Source organism: Phyllobates terribilis, unplaced genomic scaffold (assembly GCF_046119375.1).
Source record: "Phyllobates terribilis strain yellow unplaced genomic scaffold, ASM4611937v1 Scaffold_13__5_contigs__length_258822181, whole genome shotgun sequence".
Classification (NCBI taxonomy): Eukaryota; Metazoa; Chordata; class Amphibia; order Anura; family Dendrobatidae; genus Phyllobates; species Phyllobates terribilis.
In genome coordinates, this window is record NW_027362773.1 from 217,906,608 (window position 1) to 217,932,623 (window position 26,016).

Sequence of the window (26,016 nt, forward strand, 5' to 3'; positions counted from 1 at the left end):
ATATAGAGGATCTGCCAGCTCTCCTGTGTGGTGTATATAGAGGATCTGTCAGCTCTCCTGTGTGGTGTATATAGAGGATCTGTCAGCTCTCCTGTGTGGTGTAGTATATAGAGGATCTGTCAGTTCTCCTGTGTGGTGTATACAGAGGATCTGTCTGCTCTACTGTGTGGTGTAGTATATAGAGGATCTGTCAGCTCTCCTGTGTGGGGTAGTATATAGAGGATCTGTCAGCTCTCCTGTGTGGTGTAGTTTATAGAGGATCTGTCAGCTCTTCTGTGTGGTGTAGTATATAGAGGATCTGTCAGCTCTCCTATGTGGTGTAGTATATAGAGGATTTGTCAGCTCTCCTGTGTGGTGTACTATATAGAGGATCTGTCAGCTCTCCTGTGTGGTGTAGCATATAGAGGATCTGTCAGCTCTCCTGTGTGGTGTAGTATATAGAAGATCTGCCAGCTCTCCTGTGTAGTGTAGTATATAGAGGATCTGTCAGCTCTCCTGTCTGGTGTAGTACATAGTGGATCTGTCAGCTCTCCTGTGTGATGTAGTATATAGAGGATCTGTCAGCTCTCCTGTGTGGGGTAGTATATAGAGGATATGTCAGCTTTCCTGTGCGGTGTAATATATAGAGGATGTGTCGGCTCTCCTGTGTGGTGTAGTATATAGAGGATCTGACAGCTCTCCTGTGTGGTGTACTATATAGAGGGTCTGTCAGCTCTCCTCTGTGGTGTAGTATATAGAGGACATGTCAGCTTTCCTGTGTGGTGAAGCATATAGAGAATCTGTCAGCTCTCCTGTGTGGTGTAATATATAGAGGATCTGTCAGCTCTCCTGTGTGTTGTAATATATAAAGGATATGTCAGCTCTCCTGTGTGGTGTAGTATATAGAGGATGTGTCGGCTCTCCTGTGTGGTGTACTATATAGAGGATCTGTCAGCTCTCCTGTGTGGTGTAGTATATAGAGGATCTTTCAGCTCTGCAGTGTGGTGTAGTATATAGAGGATCTGTCAGCTCTCCTGTGTGGTGTACTATATAGAGGATCTGTCAGCTCTCCTCTGTGGTGTAGTATATAGAGGATCTGTCAGTTCTCCTGTGTGATGTAGGTTATAGAGGATCTGTCAGCTCTCCTGTGTGGTGTAGTTTATAGATGGTCTGTCATCTCTCCAGTGTGGCGTAGTATATAGAGGGTCTGTCGGCTCTCCTGTGTGGTGTAGTATATAGAGGATCTGTCTTCTCCCCTGTGTGGTGTAGTATATAGAGAATCTGTCAGCTCTCCTTTGTGGTGTAGTATATAGAAGATCTGTCAGCTCTCCTGTGTGCTGTAGTATATAGAGGATCTGTCCTGTGTGGTGTAGTATATAGAGGATCTGTCAGTTCTCCTGTGTGATGTAGTATATGCAGGATCTGCCAGCTCTCCTGTGTAGTGTAGTATAAAAAGGATCTGTCAGCTCTCCTGTGTGATGTAGTATGTAGAGGATCTGTCAGCTGTCCCGTGTGGTGTAGTATATATAGGATCTGTCAGCTCTGCTGTGTGGTGTAGTATATAGAGGATCTGTCAGCTCTCCTGTTTAGTGTAGTATATAGAGGATCTGTCAGCTCTCCTGTGTGGTGTAATATATAAAGGATCTGTCAGCTCTCCTGTGTGGTGTAGTATATAGAGGATCTGTCAGCTCTCCTGTGTTGTTTAGTATTTAGAGGATATGTCAGCTCTCCTGTGTGGTGTAATATATAGAGGATATGTCGGATCTCCTGTGTGGTGTAGTATATAGAGGATGTGTCAGCTCTCCTGTGTGGTGTAGTATATAGAGGATCTGTCAGCTCTCCTGTATAGTGTAGTATATAGAGGATCTGTCAGCTCTCCTGTGTGGTGTAGTATATAGAGGATCTGTCATCTCTCCTGTGTGGTATAGTATTTAGAGGATCTGCCAGCTCTCCTGTATAGTGTAGTATATAGAGGATCTGTCAGCTCTCCTGTGTGGTGTAGTATATAGAGGATCTGTCAGCTCTCCTGTGTGGTGTAGTATATACAGGGTCTGTCAGCTCTCTTGTCTGGTGTAGTATATAGAGGATCTGTCAGCTCTCCTCTGTGGTGTAGCATATAGAGTATCTGTCAGCTCCCCTGTCTGGTGTAGTATATAGTGGATCTGTCAGCTCTCCTGTCTGGTGTAGTATATAGTGGATCTGTCAGCTCTCCTGTGTGATGTAGTATATAGAGGATCTGTCAGCTCTCCTGTGTGGTGTAGTATATAGAGGATATGTTGGCTCTCCTGTTTGGTGTAGTATATAGAGGATCTGTCAGCTCTCCTGTGTGGTGTAGTACATCGTGGATCTGTCAACTCTCCTGTGTGGTGTAGTATATAGAGGATCTGACAGCTCTCCTGTGTAGTGTATTATATAGAGGATCTGTCAGCTCTCCTGTGTGGTGTAATATATAAAGGATCTGTTAGCTCTCCTGTGTGGTGTAGTATATAGAGGATCTGTCAGTGACTCGCCCACTGGGCCGTGGGGCACCCGGAACCGGGCTTCAGTGCTATGATGGGGGTAGTAGTGTCAACCCGATCCTGTGGCTCAGGGTGGTCAGACCAAATGCTGTGGCAGTCTATTTGTAGAGTTATGAATGTCCGACTACGCCACCCGTGGATTGCGGTCAGGGATGACCGCCGCTGCAAGTCATACGGCTGAGGCTGATGTTGGTGTGCAGCACAGGGATAGGATAACTCCCCACGGGAAGAGTGTAGCCTCAGGGCAGCGTATGCGATTGCTGGTGGTGATAGTGCAGGCCGCAGTAATAAGAGTTCAGAGTCCTCTTCAAACAGTCCAGGGTCTTTATTGTAGGTATTACTAATGACCCAACAGGAGTACCGGGTAGTAATGGGCCTGGGTGTCTGAGAGCATTTGGGCGAGCCCCACTGGTCAGGGTGAGTGTGAAGGCCTACCATGCTCTCTCTGCCCTTGCTGACTATCCTCCTTTTCGTGGTGTGATAGCCCACGTCCCTGAGCTGACCGTGTACTTCGCCTGTATGGCTTGCGACTCGGGCCTTAGGTACCTTTTGCTTCTCGGTGCTGTACTGGTCCCTCTGTGTGGAGCCTCCAGGCTTCTTAGGCCAAGGGACCTGAAATCCCTCGCGGGTTGGTTCTCTGTTGCTAGGTTTGCAACCCTGACAGCTTCGGACCCCAATGTCCGGTAGTGTAGTTCTCGTCGCCTCTGTCCCTGGCTCGCAGCTTCTCCTCTGCCTCCTGGACTCCTCGGCTACAGCTCAACTGTCCCTCCTTCTTTGGGACTAGTCTCAGTCCTGAGCTAGGTCGTCCCATTCTCTCTAACCCTGCCCTCAGTTCCAGCTTTTATAGGGGCAGCCAGCTCCCCCTACTGGCCTGGGACAGGAGGTGCTGTATGCTAATTGTCCCTGACCAGGGAACCTCCCTCCTGCTCTCAGACACAGCCTTTAATATTTGTGGCATCCAGGCCTGGGGTGACACATTCCCCCCTAGTAAAATGTAGTACTCCGGGACTAAACAGGAAACACAAATACAGGGTATATACAGTAACATAACATATATACAAGTGCATTTTGTCCTTAAGGTCACGGCGCTTCCGTGACCAGGTGTCCATATCAGCCAACTAGGTGTAGTTTTCCACAATGTGGGGACCGGTCCCTATAAACCCCAAGTTCCTGGCCTTGGGCGTGGTGGCAAGGAAAAAGCTAACTACTTTGGACCACAAGGGGGCCACGCCGGACAGGTTTTTCTTCCGTGGTCATCTTCACAAGAGGGCACCAAGTGCAACTATCTACATGGTAGTTCCGGTTATTCACTGTCCATAACCTGTCAGCCCATTGTATCTAGGAAAACTGGAAAAACATTATTAATAACCAGTTATAAAACATAAAACATTAAATATATACACTGCGCATTTAGATCTTCCAGCGAGCTTGTATTTGACCCCTAGTGCTCCGGGTTGAACTCCGTAACCCACTGTCTGGTGGTGGTCTACCCTGGCTTTCCCCACTACCATTTAGGGTACAGCTACTAGCTGGGTTCACAGGCAGGGCTCACTGTCAGCAGAGGGTTGACACTCCTGGGCTGCTGGCATGGGTTCTTCTGCCTCCGGGGCTGCTTGTTCCTCTTGTTCTTCCTGCTCTCCTGTAGGCTCCTGCTGGGTAGGTTGAAGGAAGTGTAGGACGGGTTTCCACTATCGCATCGTTTATTCGAGTGCAGGTCCGGGGGAACTCTCTGAGAACGGTGCTGATCATTTCTTCCTTGTCCACTGCGGGCTCAAGGTCGTCTTGATCTTCACTTGGACTCTGCAGTTGTTCGGGGCACCGCTTTAGGTGGTCTCTGGAGACAGTGCTAGTGGTTTTTCCTCAATCCTTGGTAATCACACATACCTTCGGGTTGTTGTGGTCTGACTGCAGTACTGTGTACGGGTCCCTCTCCCACTGGTCGTCCAGCTTGTGAAGCCTTCTCTTCCGCTTCAGGACCTGATCACCAGGTTCCAGGGGACCAGCAGGGGCATGTTGGTTGAAGAGCCTCTCTTGCTTTTCTCTCGCTTGAGCCAGACTCCTCTCCACACTCTCTTGTACCTTCTTGTACTGTAGCCGCTGTTCCGTATCCCAGTCCGCATCTGGGGAGGTGTCCTCGGGTGTCAGGACTCCCATCTCCAGGTCTATTGGCAGCTTACCTGGTCTTGCCCGCATCAGGTAAGCCGGGGTGCAATTTGTAGCATTCACCGGGATATGGTTGTACAAGTCAATCAGGTTTGGCAGCTTCTCCGGCCACAGGCTGCGTTCTTCCAGGGGCAACGTCTTGAGGAGATCAATGACGATATTGTTCATTTTCTCACACAGCCCGTTTACGGGTGGTAAGGCGTTGTCCGAATCTACCTACAGCCGTAGAGGTTGCAGAACTCCTGGAATACTTCAGCCTCAAACGCTGGACCTTGATCTGTCAAGACCTGTTCCGGAGACCTGTGTGGACGGCAGTAGTGTTGCTGGAAGGCTCTGGCCGCTGTTTGGGCTGTCAGGTCTTTAACAGGAACCACCACCAGGAACCGGGAGTAATGGTCCACAATCGTGAGGGCATAGATTTAGCCGGACCGGCTTGGAGCCAACTTCACATGGTCCAGAGCTACTAGCTCAAGAGGCTGCCTGGTGACGAGGGGCCTCAAGGTTGTCTTCTGGCTGGTACGGTCCTTCCTTCTGAGGTTACATGGGCCGCAGTCCCTGCTCCACTTCTCTATGGCCCCTTTCATACTGACAGAGTAGAACCGCTCTCTCAGTAGGAACTCCAGTTTCTTCCACCCGAAGTGTCCCGCTCTGTCATGGTAGGCCTCCAGGACCATTGCTGCATTTCGCCTTGGGACCACCACCTGCCAGGTCAGCTCGTGCGTCCAGTGGTTGACAAGCCTTCTGCACAGCTTACCCTCGTAGAGGAATAGCCTGCTTTTTTCCTTCCATAACTGCTTGGCTTCCTCTGGAGCATCCGGGCCAGGGCTAGCGTCTGCCTGGGTTAACAGGTCTTTCACCAGGTGAATTGCAGGGTCACTATCTTGCGTTTTGGCCCAGCCGTGGTGGGGTAAGGGGTTGAACATGACGGTGGTTAGGTCTTTGACTCTTACTCGGTGAGAATACTGAGTGGCCCCATACCGGTGGAACGCAGGGAGCTCTACTTCCTCCAGCTCTTCCGAGTCTTCTTCTCCTTCAGGTAGGTGGGGCATTCTTGATAGGGCGTCTGCATTGGCGTTAGTTCTGCCTGCCCGGTATTTGCTTGTGAAGTCATAATTGGATAGCCGGTCCATCCACCGCTGTTCTAGGGCACCTAGTCTTGCATTGTCCAGGTGTGTCAGCGGGTTGTTGTCTGTGTACACGGTGAACTTTGCGGAGGCCAGGTAATGTTTAAACCGTTCTGTGATGGCCCACACCGCTGCCAAGAATTCTAGCTTGAAAGAGCTGTAATTCTCCGGGTTTCTTTCAGTGGGCCCCAGCTTCCGGCTGGCGTACGCGATCACCCTTTCTCTGCCCTGTTGATTCTGTGACAGTACGGCTCCCAGCCCCACATTACTGGCGTCTGTGTGGAGGATAAAAGGCTGGCCATAATCGGGGTAGGCCAGGATCTCATCCCCCGTGAGGGCCATCTTCAACTGGTGGAAGGACTCCTCTTCCGGCTTGTCCCACTTGAAAGGTGGCTTGTGACTTCTGGATTTAGATTGCCCTATCAGGAGGTCCTGCATAGGGGCTGCCTTCTTAGTGAACCCGGGGATGAACCTTCGGTAATAGCCTACCAACCCGAGGAATTGCCTCACTTATTTGATGTTAGAGGGGCTTGGCCAGCTCTTGATTACTGTAACCTTGTCAGGGTCGGGGGCTACTCCCTCTGCACTCACCACGTGTCCTAGGTACTGTACCTTCGGTTTTAACAGGTGACACTTTGAGGGTTTTACCTTCAGGCCATAGCCTGCCAGGGCTTCGAACACCTCGGCCAGGTGCTTTAGATGGTCCTCGTAAGTCTTCGAATAGACAATCACGTCGTCTAGGTAAAGTAGGACCGTCTCGAAGTTTCGGTGCCCTAGACAGCATTCCATCAGCCTTTGGAAGGTCCCTGGTGCGTTGCAGAGCCCAAAGGGCATACAGCCTCTGCCACAGGAACCTGCTAGTACCCGCTAGTAAGGTCCAAAGTAGAGAAGAAATTAGCTGATTTTAGGGCTGCTAAAGACTCCTCTATCCTAGGTAACGGGTACGCGCCTTTATGGGTGATACGATTGACCTTTCTATAGTCCACGCACATTCTCATGGTACCGTCTTTTTTTTTTACCAAAACTAAGGGAGCTGCCCAGGGACTGCAGCTATCTCTAATGACCCCAGCTTCTTTCATTTCTCTCAGCATGCCCTTTGCGTTCTGATAATGTGCAGGGGGTACAGGTCTGTGTCTCTCTTTTATTGGTGGGTGGCTCCCCGTGGGGATATGGTGTTTCACTCCCTTTACTCGGCCGAAGTCTAGCGGGTGCTTACTAAAGATTCTCTCGTACTCCTGAACCACCCGGTAGACTCCTTGTTTTTGGTGCAGGGGAGTAGAGTCAGTACCCACATGGAGTTTCTGGCACCAGTCCTCCTTGTGTTTCTGGGAGCTATTACCCTCCACCAGGGGAGATGGAGGCAAGGGTTCCACAACCCTGATAGCATTGTGCTCGACGGCAAACAATTTGGCTAGTGTAGCGTATCGGGGCAAGTGTACTTCCCTTTCCCCAATGTTTAAGATCCGGACGGGCACCCTTCCATGGCAGACATAAACCACCCCCCGGGCTGTCATAATGGTGGGCCTGCTGCCTGAGTACACGGGTTCTACCATGGCTTGGTAGTCTCTCCCTCTTAACCCGATTGCAGTCCGACACCAGAACATCATTTCACTTTTGGGAGGCATGGCAATGGGGAACGGGTCGCTCATCCTCACGCTACCGATCTCACCACCAGACAGTTCTACCTGTTGCCGTCTCATCAGGGCTCTTATCTCTTTCTGAAGGACCCTCTGTTGGCTGGAGCTCGCATTCATCGCCACCTGCTGCAAAGACAGTTTTCAATCACATTAGTACCCAGGGTTATTTTAGGGTGACTTTCACGACTGTCAATGTCCACAATGATCTCTCCCTGTGCCGGCAGTTCCACCTTACCAATCTTGATGGTCCTATCTCTGAACCCCACCTGCAGCACGGGTTGGCCATTGCTGGCGATGATGCTTAAGTCATCGTCTGGATAGCGGGTTATGTCAGCGTCACTCCAGGACCGCTTGAAAAGTACGTAGGGGATGGTAGTCACTTGGGACCCGGTGTCCAGCAGTGCACTCATGGGGATACTGTCCAGCACTACAGGTAAGACCGGGCGTCCCCCCACGTACTTATCGCGCCAATTAGACGGGCTTGGTGATTTTATCCCTGGGGGTTTGCCCTCTGTCCCAGGTCGGACCCATTTAAAGTACAGTACCTGGCTATGTGTCCTGGCTGGCTGCAACGGCGGCAAATCGGCTGTCCATCCTCAGTGTAACGGTCGTCGGGCCTCCCTCTGAACGACGGGATCCTCCTCTGTTGACGCCACGGTACATCCTCCGGACTGGAAGCCAGTTTGATTGGTCTTGACGGTTCCACCTGCAACGACTGTACGGTCCTGGTCAATGCAGCCACACTCTTTGTTAGTTCTTGGACCTGATGGTGCAGGTTTGCAGGCTGGGATAGATTTAGGGCCTGTGCATCAGCCCCCACAAGGTCTGCGGGATAGGGCGCTGCCCCTTGGTGGTAAGTGATGGCAGGGCACCGGGAAGCTACAGCGCCACCAGGTGCGGGTTCTCGGAGCACCTGGATTGCCCTATCTTTGAACTGTGCAAAAGTCAAATCAGGGTTCTGTAGGGCCATCAGGCGCAGCTGGGTTCTGTGGGCGCTGGACAGCAGACCTTCTATGAACTGGTCAGTCAACAGTGTATCGGTGTCCTGCACGCTGCCAGGGTCAGCTTGTTTGATTGCTCCCAGAGCTTCTTGCAGGTTCAAGGCATAGTCTCTGATACTATCTTGGGCTCGCTGCTTACAGCCATAGAACCGCATTTTGATTTCTGCTGAGGTACGGGTGTCAAAGGTGTCCCGCAGACGGGTCAGAGCCCCCTTTACAGTCCTTTTCTCCTCAGCTGTCCAAGACTTTACCTCCCGCTGGGCCGCACCAGTTAACTGCCCTATCAGTATGCTTACTTTCTGTTCTTCTGTCAGAGGATAAACTTTGAACAGGCTATACAGCCTTTCTTTAAAGTCGCCCAAGGTATGCGACTCGCCAGCATACTGTGGCAGCCAGGCCACTCCGGGGATATAGGGCATGGAAAACGGCATCACAGCTGCAACGGCTACACTGGTGGTAGAGGGTCCCTCCGTGTCCGACATCTTGCTCTCCCCTAGTTAACCGTGGCCTACCTTCCGACGAACCTCTTCTGTAGGCCGTGGCTCCGCTCGCGATGCTCTGGGTGAGGATCTTGCGTCGCGGGGTGATGACGTCAGCGTCGCTCTCTCTCCTTCCAGGACCTTGCGCAGCGTCTCAGCGTAGGGCGGAGCTTCAGGTCTCGCGTGTTTTTGACGTCCACACCCCTCTTCTTCCCGCGTGGCGTCCCGAAGATGGCGTCCGATGGTGGGAAAACGGCTGAAGATGGCGGGAAACGGCTTCGGATGGCGGGAAATGGCCCCGAATGACAGGAAATCTCTTTTTACGGTACGTATACAGTCTTTTCAGGCGCGCAATACCAGTTTGTGGCGGGTTGATCACAATCCTGCCGACTACGCCAAAGCTGACTCGCCCCCGGGTCCGTGGGGCACCCGGAACCGGGCTTCAGTGCGATGATGGGGGTAGTAGTGGCAACCCGATCCCGTGGCTCAGGGTGGTCAGACCAAATGCTGTGGCAGTCTATTTGTAGAGTTATGAATGTCCGACTACGCAACCCGTGGATTGCGGTCAGGGTTGACCGCCGCTGCAAGGCAGACCGCTGTGGCTGATGTTGGTGTGCAGCACAGGGATAGGATAACTCCCCACGGGCAGCGTATGTGAATGCTGGTGGTGATAGTGCAGGCCGCAGTAATAAGAGTTCAGAGTCCGCTTCAAACTGTCCAGGGTCTTTATTGTAGGTATTACTAATGACCCAACAGGAGTACTGGGTAGGGATGGGCCTAGGTGTCTGAGAGCATTCGGGCAAGCCCCACTGGTGAGGGTGAGTGTGAAGGCCTACCGTTCTCTCTCTGCCCTTGCTGACTATCCCCATTTTCGTGGTGTGATAGCCCACGTCCCTGAGCTGACCGTGTACTTCGCCTGTATGGCTTGCGACTCTGGCCTTAGGTACCTTCTGCTTCTCCGTGCTGTACTGGTCCCTCTGTGTGGCGGAGCCTCCAGGCTTCTTAGGCCAAGGGACCTGAAATCCCTCGCGGGTTGGTTCTCTGCTGCTGGGTTTGCAACCCTGACAGCCTTGGACCCCAATGTCTGGTAGTGTAGTTCTTTCAGCCAGGACCGGCTCTCGTCGCCTCTGTCCCTGGCTCGCAGCTTCTTCTCTGCCTCCCGGACTCCTCGGCTACAGCTCAACTGTCCCTACTTCTCTGGGACTAGTCCCAGTCCTGAGCTAGGTCGTCCAGTTCTCTCTAAACCTGCCCTCAGTTCCAGCTTTTATAGGGGTAGCCAGCTCCCCCTACTGGCCTGGGACAGGAGGTGCTGTATGCTAATTGTCCCTGACCAGGGAACCTCCCTCCTGCTCTCAGACACAGCCTTTAACATTTGTGGCATCCAGGCCTGGGGTGACACTTCAGCTCTCCTGTCTGGTGTAGTATTTAGAGGATCTGTCAGCTCTCCTGTGTGGTGTAGTATATAGAGGATCTGTCAGCTCTCCTGTGTGGTGTAGTATATAGAGGATCTGTCAGCTCTCCTGTGTGGTGTAGTATATAGAGGATCTGTCATCGCTCCCGTGTGGTGTAGTATATAGAGGATCAGTCAGCTCTCCTGTCTGGTGTAGTATATAGAGGATCTGTCAGCTCTCCTGTCTTTTGTAGTTTATAGAGGATCTGTCAGCTCTCCTGTGTGGTGTAGTATATAGAGGATCAGTCAGCTCTCCTGTGTGGTGTAGTACATAGTGGATCTGTCAACTCTCCTGTGTGGTGTAGTATATAGAGGATCTGTCAGCTCTCCGGTATGGTGAAGTATATAGAGGATCTGTCATCACTCCTGTCTAGTGTAGTATATAGAGAATCTGTCAGCTCTCCTGTGTGGTGTAGTATATAGAAGATCTGTCAGCTCTCCTGTGTGATGTAGTATATAGTGGATCTGTCAACTCTCCTGTGTGTTAGAGTATATAGAGGATCTGTCAGCTCTCCTATGTAGTGTAGTATATAGAGGATCTCTCAGCTCTCCTGCGTGATGTAGTATATAGTTGATCTGTCAACTCTCCTGTGTAGTTTAGTATATAGAGGATCTGTCAGCTCTCCTGTGTAGTTCAGTATATAGAGGATCTGTCAGCTCTCCTGTGTGGTGTAGTATATAGAGGATCTGCCAGCTCTCCTGTGTGGTGTAGTATATAGTGGATCTGTCAGCTCTCCTGTGTGGTGTATTATATAGAGGATCTGTCAGCTCTCCTGTGTGGTGTAGTATATAGTGGATCTGTCAGCTCTCCTGTGTGGTGTAGTAAATAGAGGATCTGTCAGCACTCATGTGTGGTGTAATGTATAGAGGATCTGTCAGCTCTCCTGTGTGGTGTAGTGTATATATAGGATCTGTCAGCTCTCCTGTCTGGTGTAGTTTATAGAGGATCTGTCAGCTCTCCTGTGTGGTGTAGTATATAGAGGATCTGTCAGCTTTCCTGTGTGGTGTAGTACATAGTGGATCTGTCAACTCTCCTGTGTGGTGTAGTATATAGAGGATCTGTCAGCTCTCCTGTGTAGTGTAGTATATAGAGGATCTGTCAGCTCTCCTGTATGGTGTAGTATATAGAGGATCTGTCATCACTCCTGTCTGGTATAGTATATAGAGAATCTGTCAGCTCTCCTGTGTGGTGTAGCATATAGAGAATCTGTCAGCTCTCCTGTGTGGTGTAGTATATAGAGGATCTGTCAGCTCTCCTGTGTGATGTAGTATATAGTGGATCTGTCAACTCTCCTGTGTGTTATAGTATATAGAGGATCTGTCAGCTCTCCTGTGTGGTGTAGTATATAGAGGATCTGTCATCTCTCCTGTCTGGTGTAGTATATAGAGGATCTGTCAGCTCTCCTGTGTGGTGTAGTATGTAGAGGATCTGCCAGCTATCCTGTGTGGTGTAGTATATAGTGGATCTGTCATCTCTCCTGTGTGGTGTAGTATATAGAGGATCTGCTCAGCTCTCCTGTGTGGTGTAGTATATAGAGGATCTGTCAGCTCTCCTGTGTGGTGTAGTATATAGTGGATCCAGGGGTGGATTAAGAGTAGCAAGGGCCCCGTGCTGTTTAGGAAGTGCGGCCCCCCCCCACACACACCTGATGTATCACGTGACATGTCAGATGATCCCCTGTGATAGCTCATGTGATAGTTCACGTGAAATTAATTTGGCACAATATTAATATATTCATTATAATAATTGTTTTTACATTATTTGTATGACCTGATATTGAGCACAATTAAGTATGCTGACATCCCCTATATACAGTGTGAGACACTACACACAATATGAGCTGCCATAATCATCCCATACACAGCGGGAGACCGCACGTAGCCATCTATACACAGCGGGAGGCCCCACGTAGCCATCGATAGACAGCGGGAGGCCACACGCAGCCATCTATACACAGCGGAAGGCCACACGGAGCCATCTATACACAGCAGGTGGCCCGCACATAACCATCTATACAAAGCGGGAGGCCGCACTTAGCCATCTATACACAGCAGGAGGCCGCACGTAGCCATCTATACACAGTGGGAGGCCACACGCTGCCATCTATACACAGCGGGAGGCCGCACGTAGCCACCTATACACAGCGGGAGGCCGCACGTAGCCACCTATACACAGCGGGAGGCTGCATGTAGCCATCTATACATAGCAGCGGGCCACACGGCGCCATCTATACACAGCAGGAGGCCGCACGGTGCCATCTATACACAGCGGGAGGCCGCACGTAGCCATCTATTCACTGCGGGAGGCCGCACGTAGCCATCTATACACAGCGCGAGGCCGCACGTAGCCATCTATACACAGCAGGAGGCCACACGGTGCCATCTATACACAGCAGGAGGCCACACGTAGCCATCTATACACAGCAGGGGGATGCACGGTGCCATCTATACACAGCAGGAGGCCGCACGGTGCCATCTATACACAGCAGGAGACCGCACCATCTATACACAGCAGGGGGCCGCACGGTGCCATCTATGCACAGCACGGGGCCGCATGGCGCCATCTATATACAGAGAGAGGCCGCACGGCTACCCTCAGATACAGCGGGAGGCCACACTTCGCCCCGCCCCAGAGACAGCGGGAGGCCGCACGGCGCCCCCCCAGAGACAACGGGAGGACGCACGCAGTCACGCACACACACACAAACATATACAGACATACACACATAAACACATTTGAAGCACAAAAATACATATAAACAGACATCACACAATGATATCTGCACACACACACTCACACTCACCCCCACACACACACAAACACTCACTCACCATCCCCTGGGTCCCGTCGTCCAGCTCCTCTCCGGTGGTAAGTAGCAGTGCAGGGAGCGCACTGCGTTACGTCACACTAGCAGACACGGCCGCGCACAGGGCCGTGTCTCCTAGCTGTGATGGGGCCGGGCCAGCACACAGGGAAGTTAACAGGTGCAGTGCTGGCCTGGCCGCTGCTGGGGGAGCGGTCAGGGGGCTCCCCGCCTCTGACTGCCGGTATGTGCCGCGGCGCCGCACATATTATAATGAGGGCAATCTGGCCATGGACCCCCCCGGGCCCTCCGGAGCCCCGGGGCCCCGGGCGGTATCCCAGATTGCCCTCATTATAATCCGCCTATGAGTGGCTCTCCTGTGTGGTGTAGTATTATAGAGGATTTGTCAACTCTCCTGTGTGGTGTAGTGTATAGAGGATCTGTCAGCTCTCCTGTGTGGTGTAGTACATAGTGGATCTGTCAACTCTCCTGTGTGGTGTAGTATATAGAGGATCTGTCAGCTCTCCTGTCTGGTGTAGTATATAGAGGATCTGTCAGCTCTCTTGTCTTTTGTAGTTTATAGAGGATCTGTCAGCTCTCCTGTGTGGTGTAGTATTTAGAGGATCTGTCAGCTCTCCTGTGTGGTGTAGTATATAGATGATCTGTCAGCTCTCCTGTGTGGTGTAGCATATGGAGGATCTGTCCTGTGTGGTGTAGTATATAGAGGATCTGCCAGCTCTCCTGTGTGGTGTAGTATATAGAGGATCTGTCAGCTCTTCTGTATGGTGTAGTATATAGAGCATCTGTCAGCTCTCCTGTGTGATGTAGTATATAGAAGATCTGTCAGCTATCCTTTGTGGTGTAGTATATAGAGGATCTGTCAGCTCTCCTGTGTGGTGTAGTATATAGTGGATCTGTCAGCTCTCCTGTATGGTGAAATATATAGTGGATCTGTCAGCTCTTCTGTATGGTGTAGTATATAGAGGATCTGTCAGCTCTCCTGTGTGGTGTAGTATGTAGAGGATCTGCCAGCTATCCTGTGTGGTGTAGTATATAGTGGATCTGTCAGCTCTCCTGTGTGGTGTAGTATATAGAGGATCTGCTCAGCTCTCCTGTGTGGTGTAATATATAGACGATCTGTCAGCTCTCCTGTGTGGTGTAGTATATAGACGATCTGTCAGCTCTCCTGTGTGGTGTAGTATATAGTGGATCCAGGGGTGGATTTAGAGTAGCAAGGGCCCCGTGCTGTTTAGGAAGTGCGGCCCCCCCCCACACACACCTGATGTATCACGTGACATGTCAGATGATCCCCTGTGATAGCTCATGTGATAGTTCACGTGAAATTAATTTGGCACAATATTAATATATTCATTATAATAATTGTTTTTACATTATTTGTATGACCTGATATTGAGCACAATTAAGTATGCTGACATCCCCTATATACAGTGTGAGACACTACACACAATATGAGCTGCCATAATCATCCCATACACAGCGGGAGACCGCACGTAGCCATCTATACACAGCGGGAGGCCCCACGTAGCCATCGATAGACAGCGGGAGGCCACACGCAGCCATCTATACACAGCGGAAGGCCACACGGAGCCATCTATACACAGCAGGTGGCCCGCACATAACCATCTATACAAAGCGGGAGGCCGCACTTAGCCATCTATACACAGCGGGAGGCCGCACGTAGCCATCTATACACAGTGGGAGGCCACACGCTGCCATCTATACACAGCGGGAGGCCGCACGTAGCCACCTATACACAGCGGGAGGCCGCACGTAGCCACCTATACACAGCGGGAGGCTGCATGTAGCCATCTATACATAGCGGGCCACACGGCGCCATCTATACACAGCAGGAGGCCGCACGGTGCCATCTATACACAGCGGGAGGCCGCACGAAGCCATCTATTCACTGCGGGAGGCCGCACGTAGCCATCTATACACAGCGCGAGGCCGCACGTAGCCATCTATACACAGCAGGAGGCCACACGGTGCCATCTATACACAGCAGGAGGCCACACGTAGCCATCTATACACAGCAGGGGGACGCACGGTGCCATCTATACACAGCAGGAGGCCGCACGTGCCATCTATACACAGCAGGAGACCGCACCATCTATACACAGCAGGGGGCCGCACGGTGCCATCTATACACAGCACGGGGCCGCATGGCGCCATCTATATACAGAGAGAGGCCGCACGGCTACCCTCAGATACAGCGGGAGGCCACACTTCGCCCCGCCCCAGAGACAGCGGGAGGCCGCACGGCGCCCCCCCAGAGACAACGGGAGGACGCACGCAGTCACGCACACACACACAAACATATACAGACATACACACACAAACACATTTGAAGCACAAAAATACATATAAACAGACATCACACAATGATATCTGCACACACACACTCACACTCACCCACACACACACACAAACACTCACTCACCATCCCCTGGGTCCCGTCGTCCAGCTCCTCTCCGGTGGTAAGTAGCAGTGCAGGGAGCGCACTGCGTTACGTCACACTAGCAGACACGGCCGCGCACAGGGCCGTGTCTCCTAGCTGTGATGGGGCCGGGCCAGCACACAGGGAAGTTAACAGGTGCAGTGCTGGCCTGGCCGCTGCTGGGGGAGCGGTCAGGGGGCTCCCCGCCTCTGACTGCCGGTATGTGCCGCGGCGCCGCACATATTATAATGAGGGCAATCTGGCCATGGACCCCCCCGGGCCCTCCGGAGCCCCGGGGCCCCGGGCGGTATCCCAGATTGCCCTCATTATAATCCGCCTATGAGTGGCTCTCCTGTGTGGTGTAGTATTATAGAGGATTTGTCAGCTCTCCTGTGTGGTGTAGTGTATAGAGGATCTGTCAGCTCTCCTGTGTGGTGTAGTACATAGTGGATCTGTCAACTCTCCTGTGTGGTGTAGTATATAGAGGATCTGTCAGCTCTCCTGTCTGGTGTAGTATATAGAGGATCTGTCAGCTCTCTTGTCTTTTGTAGTTTATAGAGGATCTGTCAGCTCTCCTGTGTGGTGTAGTATTTAGAGGATCTGTCAGCTCTCCTGTGTGGTGTAGTATATAGATGATCTGTCAGCTCTCCTGTGTGGTGTAGCATATGGAGGATCTGTCCTGTGTGGTGTAGTATATAGAGGATCTGCCAGCTCTCCTGTGTGGTGTAGTATATAGAGGATCTGTCAGCTCTTCTGTATGGTGTAGTATATAGAGCATCTGTCAGCTCTCCTGTGTGATGTAGTATATAGAAGATCTGTCAGCTATCCTTTGTGGTGTAGTATATAGAGGATCTGTCAGCTCTCCTGTGTGGTGTAGTATATAGTGGATCTGTCAGCTCTTCTGTATGGTGTAGTATATAGTGGATCTGTCAGCTCTCCTGTATGGTGTAGTATATAGAGGATCTGCCAGCTCTCCTGTGTGGTGTAGTATATAGAGGATCTGTCAGCTCTTCTGTATGGTGTAGTATATAGAGCATCTGTCAGCTCTCCTGTGTGATGTAGTATATAGAAGATCTGTCAGCTATCCTTTGTGGTGTAGTATATAGAGGATCTGTCAGCTCTCCTGTGTGGTGTAGTATATAGTGGATCTGTCAGCTCTTCTGTATGGTGTAGTATATAGTGGATCTGTCAGCTCTCCTGTATGGTGTAGTATATAGAGGATCTGTCAGCTCTCCTGTATGGTGTAGTATATAGAGCATCTGTCAGCTCTCCTGTGTGATGTAGTATATAGAAGATCTGTCAGCTCTCCTGTATAGTGTAGTATGTAGAGGATCTGTCAGCTCTCCTGTGTGGTGTAGTATATAGAGGATCTGTCAGTTCTCCTGTGTGGTGTAGTATATAGTGGATCTGTCAGCTCTCCTGTGTGGTGTAGTATATAGTGGATCTGTCAGCTCTCCTGTATGGTGTTGTACATACAGTTAGGTCCATATATATTTGGACAGAGACAACATTTTTCTAATTTTGGTTCTAGACATTACCACAATGAATTTTAAACAAAACAATTCAGATGCAGTTGAAGTTCAGACTTTCAGCTTTCATTTGAGGGTATCCACATTAAAATTGGATGAAGGGTTTAGGAGTTTCAGCTCCTTAACATGTGCCACCCTGTTTTTAAAGGGACCAAAAGTAATTGGACAATTGACTCCAAGGTTATTTCATGGACAGGTGTGGGCAATCACTTTGTTGTGTCATTCTCAATTAAGCAGATAAAAGTCCTGAAGTTGATTTGAGGTGTGGTGCTTGCATTTGGAAGGTTTTGCTGTGAAGTAAACATGTGGTCAAAGGAGCCCTCCATGCAGGTGAAACAAGCAATCCTTAAGCTGTAAAAACAGAAAAAACCCATCCGAGAAATTGCTACAATATTAGGAGTGTCAAAATCTACAGTTTGGTACATCCTGAGAAAGAAAGAAAGCACTGGTGAACTCATCAATGCAAAGAGACCTGGCGCCCACGGAAGACAACAGTGGTGGATGATCGCAGAATAATCTCCATGGTGAAGAGAAACCCCTTCACAACAGCCAACCAAGTGAACAACACTCTCCAGGAGGTAGGCGTATCAATATCCAAATCTACCATAAAGAGAAGACTGCATGAAAGTAAATACAGAGGGTTCACTGCATGGTGCAAGCCACTCATAAGCATCAAGAATAAAAAGGCTAGACTGGACTTTGCTAAAAAAGCATCTAAAAAAGCCTGCACAGTTCTGGAAGAACATTCTTTGGACTGATGAAACCAAGATCAACCTCTACCAGAATGATGGAAAGAGAAAAGTATGGCGAAGGCGTGGTACAGCTCATGATGCAGAGCATACCACATCATCTGTAAAACATGGCGGAGGCAGTGTGATGGCTTGGGCATGCATGGCTGCCAGTGGCACTGGGTCACTAGTGTTTATTGATGATGTGAGACAGGACAGAAGCAGCTGAATGAATTCTGATGTATTCAGAGCCATACTGTGTGCTCAGATCCAGCCAAATGCAGCCAAACTGATTGGTCGTCATTTCATACTACAGATGGACAATAACCCAAAACATAAAGCCAAAGCAACCCAGCAGTTTATTAAAGCAAAGAAGTGGAATATTCTTTAATGGCCAAGTCAGTCACCTGATCTCAACCCAATTGAGCAAGCATTTTGTAACTACCTGGCGGCGTCCTTGCATAGTGGTCCATCTCCCACTGTGCAAGAGCGCGCACTTGATTTCCAGTCCTGGCTTCTTTCCATACTGTCTGCTTTGCTCTGCTCTGGCTGCTTAGGGCGACGCCCGCTGAAATTCCTGTTTCTTGTAGCTGCTGCAGACACACCCCTAATGCGTCCTCATCCTATTGCTGTCTGTCACCTGGTATTTAAACCAGCTCCTCCTTGGAATCCATGCCTGAGCATCTTGTTCTGTCAGTTGGCTTCTAGTCATTGATGTGCCAGGTCCTGTCTATGTTTCCTGCCTTGCGGTATCAGTTCCCGTGTCTGAACTGTGTCCTGTCTGTGTACTCTAGCCAGCTGTCTTTCTGTCTTTCCTGGAGGCTGTATTTCCAGGCCCGTGTGAACACGCTCTTAACCTGTTCCTTCTGCCCTCTAGGGGCCGCATACCTAGATCTGTTGTCTGTGTCTTTTTCCAGTGTCTGTTCCTGCCCTAACTATCTTCCAGCCTGTTTCCCGTCTCTCTCTACGCCCATATCTTCCCTTTTTCTGCAGAGTCTGAACTCGTACCTAACTCCTGCTCGTTGTCACTGTACTTCCGTTTGTGAGTTTGTGGTCCACTCTCTACTTCACTGCAAGTACCCTGTGGTTATCCGGTTCTGCCTTTCCCTTCCTGTCTGTTCCGTGTTAACAGAGCCCTGTCCCCTCTGCCCTGCCTTGCTCGCCGCTCCGGCGGTTCTTGCCTGCTCTGCCTTGCTCACCGCTCCGGCGGCTCTTGCCTGCTCTGCCTTTGCTCACTGCTCCAGGCGGTCTCGCTCTGCTCTGACCCTTTGCTCACTGCTCCGACAGTCTCGCTCTGCTCTGACCCTTTGCTCACTGCTCCGGCAGTCTCGCTCTGCTCTGACCCTTTGCTCACTGCTCCGACAGTCTCGCTCTGCTCTGACCCTTTGCTCACTGCTCCGGCAGTGTCGCTCTGCTCTGACCTTTTGCTCACTGCTCCGGCAGTCTCGCTCTGCTCTGACCCTTTGCTCACTGCTCCTGCAGTCTCGCTCTGCTCTGACCCTTTGCTCACTGCTCCGGCAGTCTCGCTCTGCTCTGACCCTTTGCTCACTGCTCCGGCAGTCTCGCTCTGCTCTGACTCTTGCTCACTGCTCCGGCAGTCTCATCCTGCTCTACTCTCGCTCACCGCTCCAGGCGGTCTCGTCTTGCTCTGCTCTTGCTCGCCGCTCCGGGCGTCCTCACTCTGCTGTGTTTGTCCACCGCATCTGTGGTTCTGTTCCTGAGTCCCAGTCTGTACTGGGACCTATCCACTCTGTGCTCCAACCTGTCGTACCTGCCAGTACCTCCCTGCCTGCATACCAGTCGTGCTTACCAGCATCCACCTGCCTGCATACCGGCTGTACCTGTCAGTACCTCCCTGTTTGCATACCAGTCGTGCTTGCCAGCAGCCACCCGTCTGTGTGCCAGCCTAACCTGCCTGTTCCTGTATTCCCCGGTGTGGGTCAACAGCCATGTCCGGGGTCTGACCTGGAGTAGCCCCTGGTCCCTCTGCTCGGTTCCTCCTTGGTGCACTGGCGTCGTATGCCGTCGTGCGACCTTGGTCGGATTGGGTGGATACTTAGTTACGCCCCTCCAGGCATTCACTCTCTGGTACGGTCCAGTGGAATCACTACATATACACGCACACGCCAGTCAGTCCGGGCGTGTGCATTACACATTTCACTTGTTAAAGACTAAACTTCAGAAAGAAAGGCCCACAAACAAACAGCAACTGAAAACCACCACAGTGAAGGCCTGGCAGAGCATCAGAAAGGAGGAAACACAGCGTCTGGGGATGTCCATGAGTTCAAGACTCCAGGCAGTCATTGCCAACAAAGGGTTTTCAACCAAGTAGTAGAAATGAACATTTTATTTACAATTATTTAATCTGTCCAATTACTTTTGGTCCCTTTAAAAACAGGGTGGCACATGTTAAGGAGCTGAAACTCCTAAACCCTTCATCCAATTTTAATGTGGATACCCTCAAATGAAAGCTGAAAGTCTGAATTTCAACTGCATATGAATTGTTTCTTTTAAAATTCATTTTGGTAATGTCTAGAACCTAAATTAGAAAAATGTTGTCTCTGTCCAAATATATATGGACCTAACTGTATGTCCTGCTGATGAGTCTCCTGCTGCCTGTGACGTCACATTGACAGAGCAGCTCCTTCTCTTCCTCTCTGCTCTGTCGGTGAAGTATCACTGCCGACGTCATGCAGATTGACAGCAAGCTGTTAATCTGGCCTTCAATCAGCAAGACTATTCGGCAGTGACACTCATCAGACGTTGCAGATTTCATGAAGAGGCATGTACCATCAGGTAACATTGTCCATACTGTCTCTCAGTGGTGAATACCACTCAAGTGGGCTTAACTGGTTCGCAGGCAGAGATACCTGTTTCCAGTCGACAGTCCTTGGCACTTGACTCGGTTCTCCAAGTGTCTCATACGTCAGCATCCTTACTTCTCGAGTCAACATCCTCCTAGTGGGTTTTTCCTCAGATACCACGGGTTCTTAAGTTACAGGAGTTTCTTCTGCCGCACTGATTTCTCGTACTTCCTCAGATGATCTTGGAACTGCCTCTGTAAGTTCCTATACATCTCTTGAATGATCCATTTCCACCTGGTCTGGTAATCTGCTACTCCTAAGTGTCAATCGGTCTCTTCAGTGACTAGTGTTTGATCATCAGATCTGAATTGGACTTCATCTGTACTCCTTGGTACAAACTCTGGAGCCTCTGGACTTTCACTCTCTTGAGGATGGTACGTCCCTCTCCTTGCCAGTCCGAGAAATACAACGGTGTGCTCTTCCTCATCGGAACTTTCAAGGTCACTATCCACCTCCGGAGCTTCAGTCTGTAGTGGTCCCTTAGTTGATCTCGGTCAATGTCGGTCTGCTTCTGGGTAGTCTTGTTGTGGTGGGAGATAATCACAGGGTAGTAATAAATTCCTATGGACTATTCTTGTTTTCTTGTTCCCTCTTTCCAATCAGATTTCATACACTGGACTGTCATCGGGTTTCCTCTTTACGACCACAAACACTTTGTATTCCCAGTAAGAACCATGTTTTCCTGGACCACCTTTCTCATGTATGTTCTTGACTAGCACCCGGCTTCCCAGTGCCAATTCTGCTCAATAACAATTTTGATCATAGTATTCCTTACTCTTGCACTGTCCTTGCGTAACCACTTTGGATGCTATGTTGTATGCCTCTGCCATCCATTCCTTCCATTTCCGAACGTACCCCGGATACGTTCGGTAAGTCTCTGACACCAGAGTATCGAACATGATGTTGATTGGCAGCAGTGGCGTACCGCCAATGGCGGCAGACCACGCAACTGCTATGGGGCCCGTGAGCCGGGGGGGGCCCCATAGCAGTCCAGGGGTGGACATACCACCGCCGGTGCAGCTACGCCAGGCGCCCACCATGCAGCTGCACCAAGGGGCCCGCAAGGTGCAGCTGCTTCCTGCACATGGCGGTCAGTGAGCGATCCCTGGAGCTCTGCTGCTGTCAGGAGGAGAATAGCAGCGGAGCTGTAGGGTTCGTCCTCTGCTTCCTCCCTGGCCCAGGCGCGCTCAGCTTGATGACGTCATCATGCAGCACGTGCCTGGGTCAGGAAGAAAGCTGCCGGCAACCAGGAGGATGCTGCAGGGGAGCGAGCTGAGATAAGATGTTTTGATGGGGCTGGGGAGAGTAATGATGGGGCTGGGAAGAGCAATAATGAGGCTGATGGGGCTGGGGAGAGGAGTGATGCGCCTGGGAAGAGCAATAATGGGGCTGATGGGGCTGAGGAGAGCAATAATGGGGCTGGGGAGAGGAATGATGAGGCTGCGGAGAGAAATAATGGGGTTGTTGGGCTGGGGAGAGCAATATTGGGGCTGATGGGGCTGGGGAGAGGAATGATGGGGCTGGGAAGACCAATAATGGGGCTGGGGAGAGGAATGATGGGGCTGGGGAGAGGAATAATGGGGTTGATGGAGCTGGGGAGAGGAATAATAGGATGATGGGGCTGGGGAGAGGAATGACGGGGGCTGGGGAGAGCAATGATTGGGATGGTGTGGCTGGGGAGAGCAATGATGGGATGGTGGGGCTGGGTGAGCAATAATGGGGCTGGGGAGAGGAATAATGGAGTTGATGGGGCTGGGGAGAGGAATGATGGGATGATGGGGCTGGGAAGAGCAATGATGGGGCTGAGGAGAGCAATGATGGGGCTGGGGAGAGGAATGATGAGGCTGGGAAGAGCAATAATGGGGCTGATAGGGCTGGGGAGAGAAATAATGGGGATGGTGGGGAAGGGGAGAGCAATGACGTGTTGCTGGGAGAGAGCAATGACGGGGATGCTGGGAGAGAGCAATGATGGGGTGGTGGGAGAGAGCAATGATGGAGGTGCTGGGACAGAGCAATGATGGGGTGCTGGGAGAGAGCAATGATGGAGGTGCTGGGACAGAGCAATGATGGGGTTGCTGGGAGAGAGCAATGATGGGGGTGCTGGGAGAGAGCAATAATGGGGGTGCTGGGAGAGAGCAAGGATGGGGGTGCTGGGAGAGAGCAATGATGGAGGTGCTGGGACAGAGCAATGATGGGGGGCTGGGAGAGAGCAATGATGGCGGTGCTGGGACAGAGCAATGATGGGGTTGCAGGGACAGAGCAATGATGGAGGGCTGGGAGAGAGCAATGATGGAGGTGCTGGGAGAGAGCAATGATGGGGGTGCTGGGAGAGAGCAATGATGGGAGTGCTGGGACAGAGTAATGACGGGGGTGCTGGGACAGAGCAATGATGGGGTGCTGAGAGAGAGCAATGATGGGGTGCTGGGAGAGAGCAATGATGGGGGTGCTGGGAGAGAGCAATGATGGGGGTGCTGGGACAGAGTAATGACGGTGGGGTGCTGGGACAGAGCAGTGATGGGGGTGCTGAGAGAGAGCAATGATGGGGGTGCTGGGAGAGAGCAATCATGGGGGTTTCACTTTGCTTGTACTGTGAAGCCTTGTATGTTTTCCTTGTGCACATAGCCTTACAGTTAATTGGGGAGAGTCACAGAGACTGAATAATTTATATTATTGGCTGGTAGAGATTATAGTTAATGGGGAGCACAGTGCTGCTTTTCACTTTATATTTTGATTACTAAGTAGCTAATAGTATATTAATGGGGGGGTACATATCTGTATTCGAGGACGCAGAGCGGGGGAGACACGTGTATGCATACAATATATGACCTTGTTATTTTCTAGGCTGGAGATCATCGTGACAAGACGAGTCGTGGCTGGGAGATGTCGACATGAAGGTCTGACCAGATGAAGAAGAAGCAGCAGAAACCGAATCTGATCAGATGAGACGTCAGCGGAAGTGCCTGGATGTAAATATTATTCTATATCTGCACTGTGAGACTTGGAGTGATGATGTTATCTGTAAAATCCCTTAGGCCACATTCTCAAATTTGTGTGAAATGTCCGTGTGCTGCCAGATTTTTTTATAGGATGGTCCATGAACTCGTAGAGTTTTATAGATCCATTCACACATCCATGAAAATCACGGATCTGAGAATGAGATCTAAGAGGGTCAGAGAATGTCCTGTTCTGATCCGATTTTGAGGATTAGAATAGGACATGCTCAATGCGTCGGTAAAACAGGGCAACACACCGACACTGCACACAGATGCAGGAATATAGCCTTATTATGTATAGCACAGTCCCTTAGTATATAGTGTACTCACTTATTATGTATAGCGCCATCCTTAGTTATATAGTTTCCTCTTTTATTATGTATAACACCCTCCCTTATTATGTACCATCCTCTCTAGCTCTAGGGGCTCACAGTTGGGGGATCATACTGTGTTGGGGTCAGCATACTTTGCCCTGGGAGTTGAGGTGGGGTATAGTAGGGTCATTATACTGCGTATGTGGAGGAATTCACCATGGGGGTATCATACTGTGTTTGGGGGGCCCTTTAATTGGCATCACACTTTATGGGGCAATGAAAGAGGGATCTAGGACTTCAGCAGGAGGAAAATTGCTATGTAAAGGATGGAAAGTTGTGAGATCTGATCTTTGGTGACCCCGACTATTATTTACATTTTCTTTTGGGGAGGAGGCCCAATTAGATCTTCTGCTATGGGGCCCCATGATTCCTATGTATGCCCCTGATTGGCAGTCTTGGTGATCGTCCATACAATAGGAAGAAGGGTGAGTAACCTGTTGCATCGCTCTTTGTACAGTTATAGGCATGTACCACTTTTGACAGAGAACTCTTCCAGTCTTTCTTCTTGTCAGCTGTTAAAGTGCGCAACATTGACAATAATGTCCGGTTAAAACGTTCCACTTGTCCATTACCCTCTAGGTGATAGGGCGTTGTGTTGGATCTCTGAATTCTACAGTACTTTCCTAGCTTGGCAAAGAGCTGGTTCTCAAATTATCTTCCTTGGTCGTGGTGTAACCTCATAGGGAACCCAAACCTCAAAGCAAAATCATTGAGGATCTACTCTGCTGCTGTTCAACCAGCTTTATTGGTGGTGGCATATGTTTGTTCAAATCAAGTAAAATGGTCCATCACCACCAATATGTATTCGTAACCACCCTTGCACGTCCCGAGATGTAGAAAGTCTATTGAGACCATCTCAAATGGATACATAGTTTGGATGTTGCCCATAGGTGCCCGGTTTGATGTGTTAGGATGTTTATCTTTCAAACACCCACACTCCCTGGTCACGTACCTCTAAATATTTCTCTGCATGTACGGCCAAAAGAAACATTCATGGATCAAGTTGGTTGTCCTTTCCACTCCCAGGTGTCCCATGTTTTCATGGAGTTCTTTGAAGACCAACCTATGGAATACTCTGGGTAGTACCAACTGCCGGTTTTGTCCTCCTTTACAATACAGGATACCATCTTCACTGAGGTAGAGCTTCGTCCATTTTTTAACTAAAACAGATACTGCTGGTGACTCATTATCTCTCTCCCATTTACTTGGAAACCGATTTTGGTCCAAATAAAGTAGTATTCTACCTATTATCTGATCTTCCTGTTGTGCTCTACGGATTTTTCCTTTTGGTAGTTGTTGAATGGATAGGGGTTGATCTTGTTCTCTCGCTTTTATGGTGGTTTCCACCGTCAATGGAGACCACAATGGTGTGTCTTCCTCTTGATAAGCTTTCACTGCTTGGGTAGTGCTCTCAATTGCTTCCAGACTGACTTCCTCCGAGAATTCTTGCATGAACTCCTTAGGCTCTAGTGGCATTCTCGACAATCCATCAGCATCCACATTGCATTTTCCTGGCCTGTACTTGATGCTGAAATTGAAGTCAGCTAGTTCAGCGACCTATCTCTGACCCATTGCATTCAGTTTGGCTGTAGTGAGTACATACACTACCGTTCAAAAGTTTGCGGTCATTTAGAAATGTCATTATTTTTGAATGAAAAGCACATTTTTTTTTCAATGAAGCTAACAATAAATGAATCAGAAATACACTCTATACATTGTTAATGTGGTAAATGACTATTCTAGCTGCAAACATCTTGTTTTAATTGCAATATCTACATAGTTGTATAGAGGCCCATTTCCAACAACCACCCTCCAGTGTTTTAATGGTACATTGTGTTTGCTAACTGTGTAAGAAGGCTAATGGATTTTTAGAAAAGCCTAGAAAACCCTTGCACAAGTATGTTAGCCCAGCTG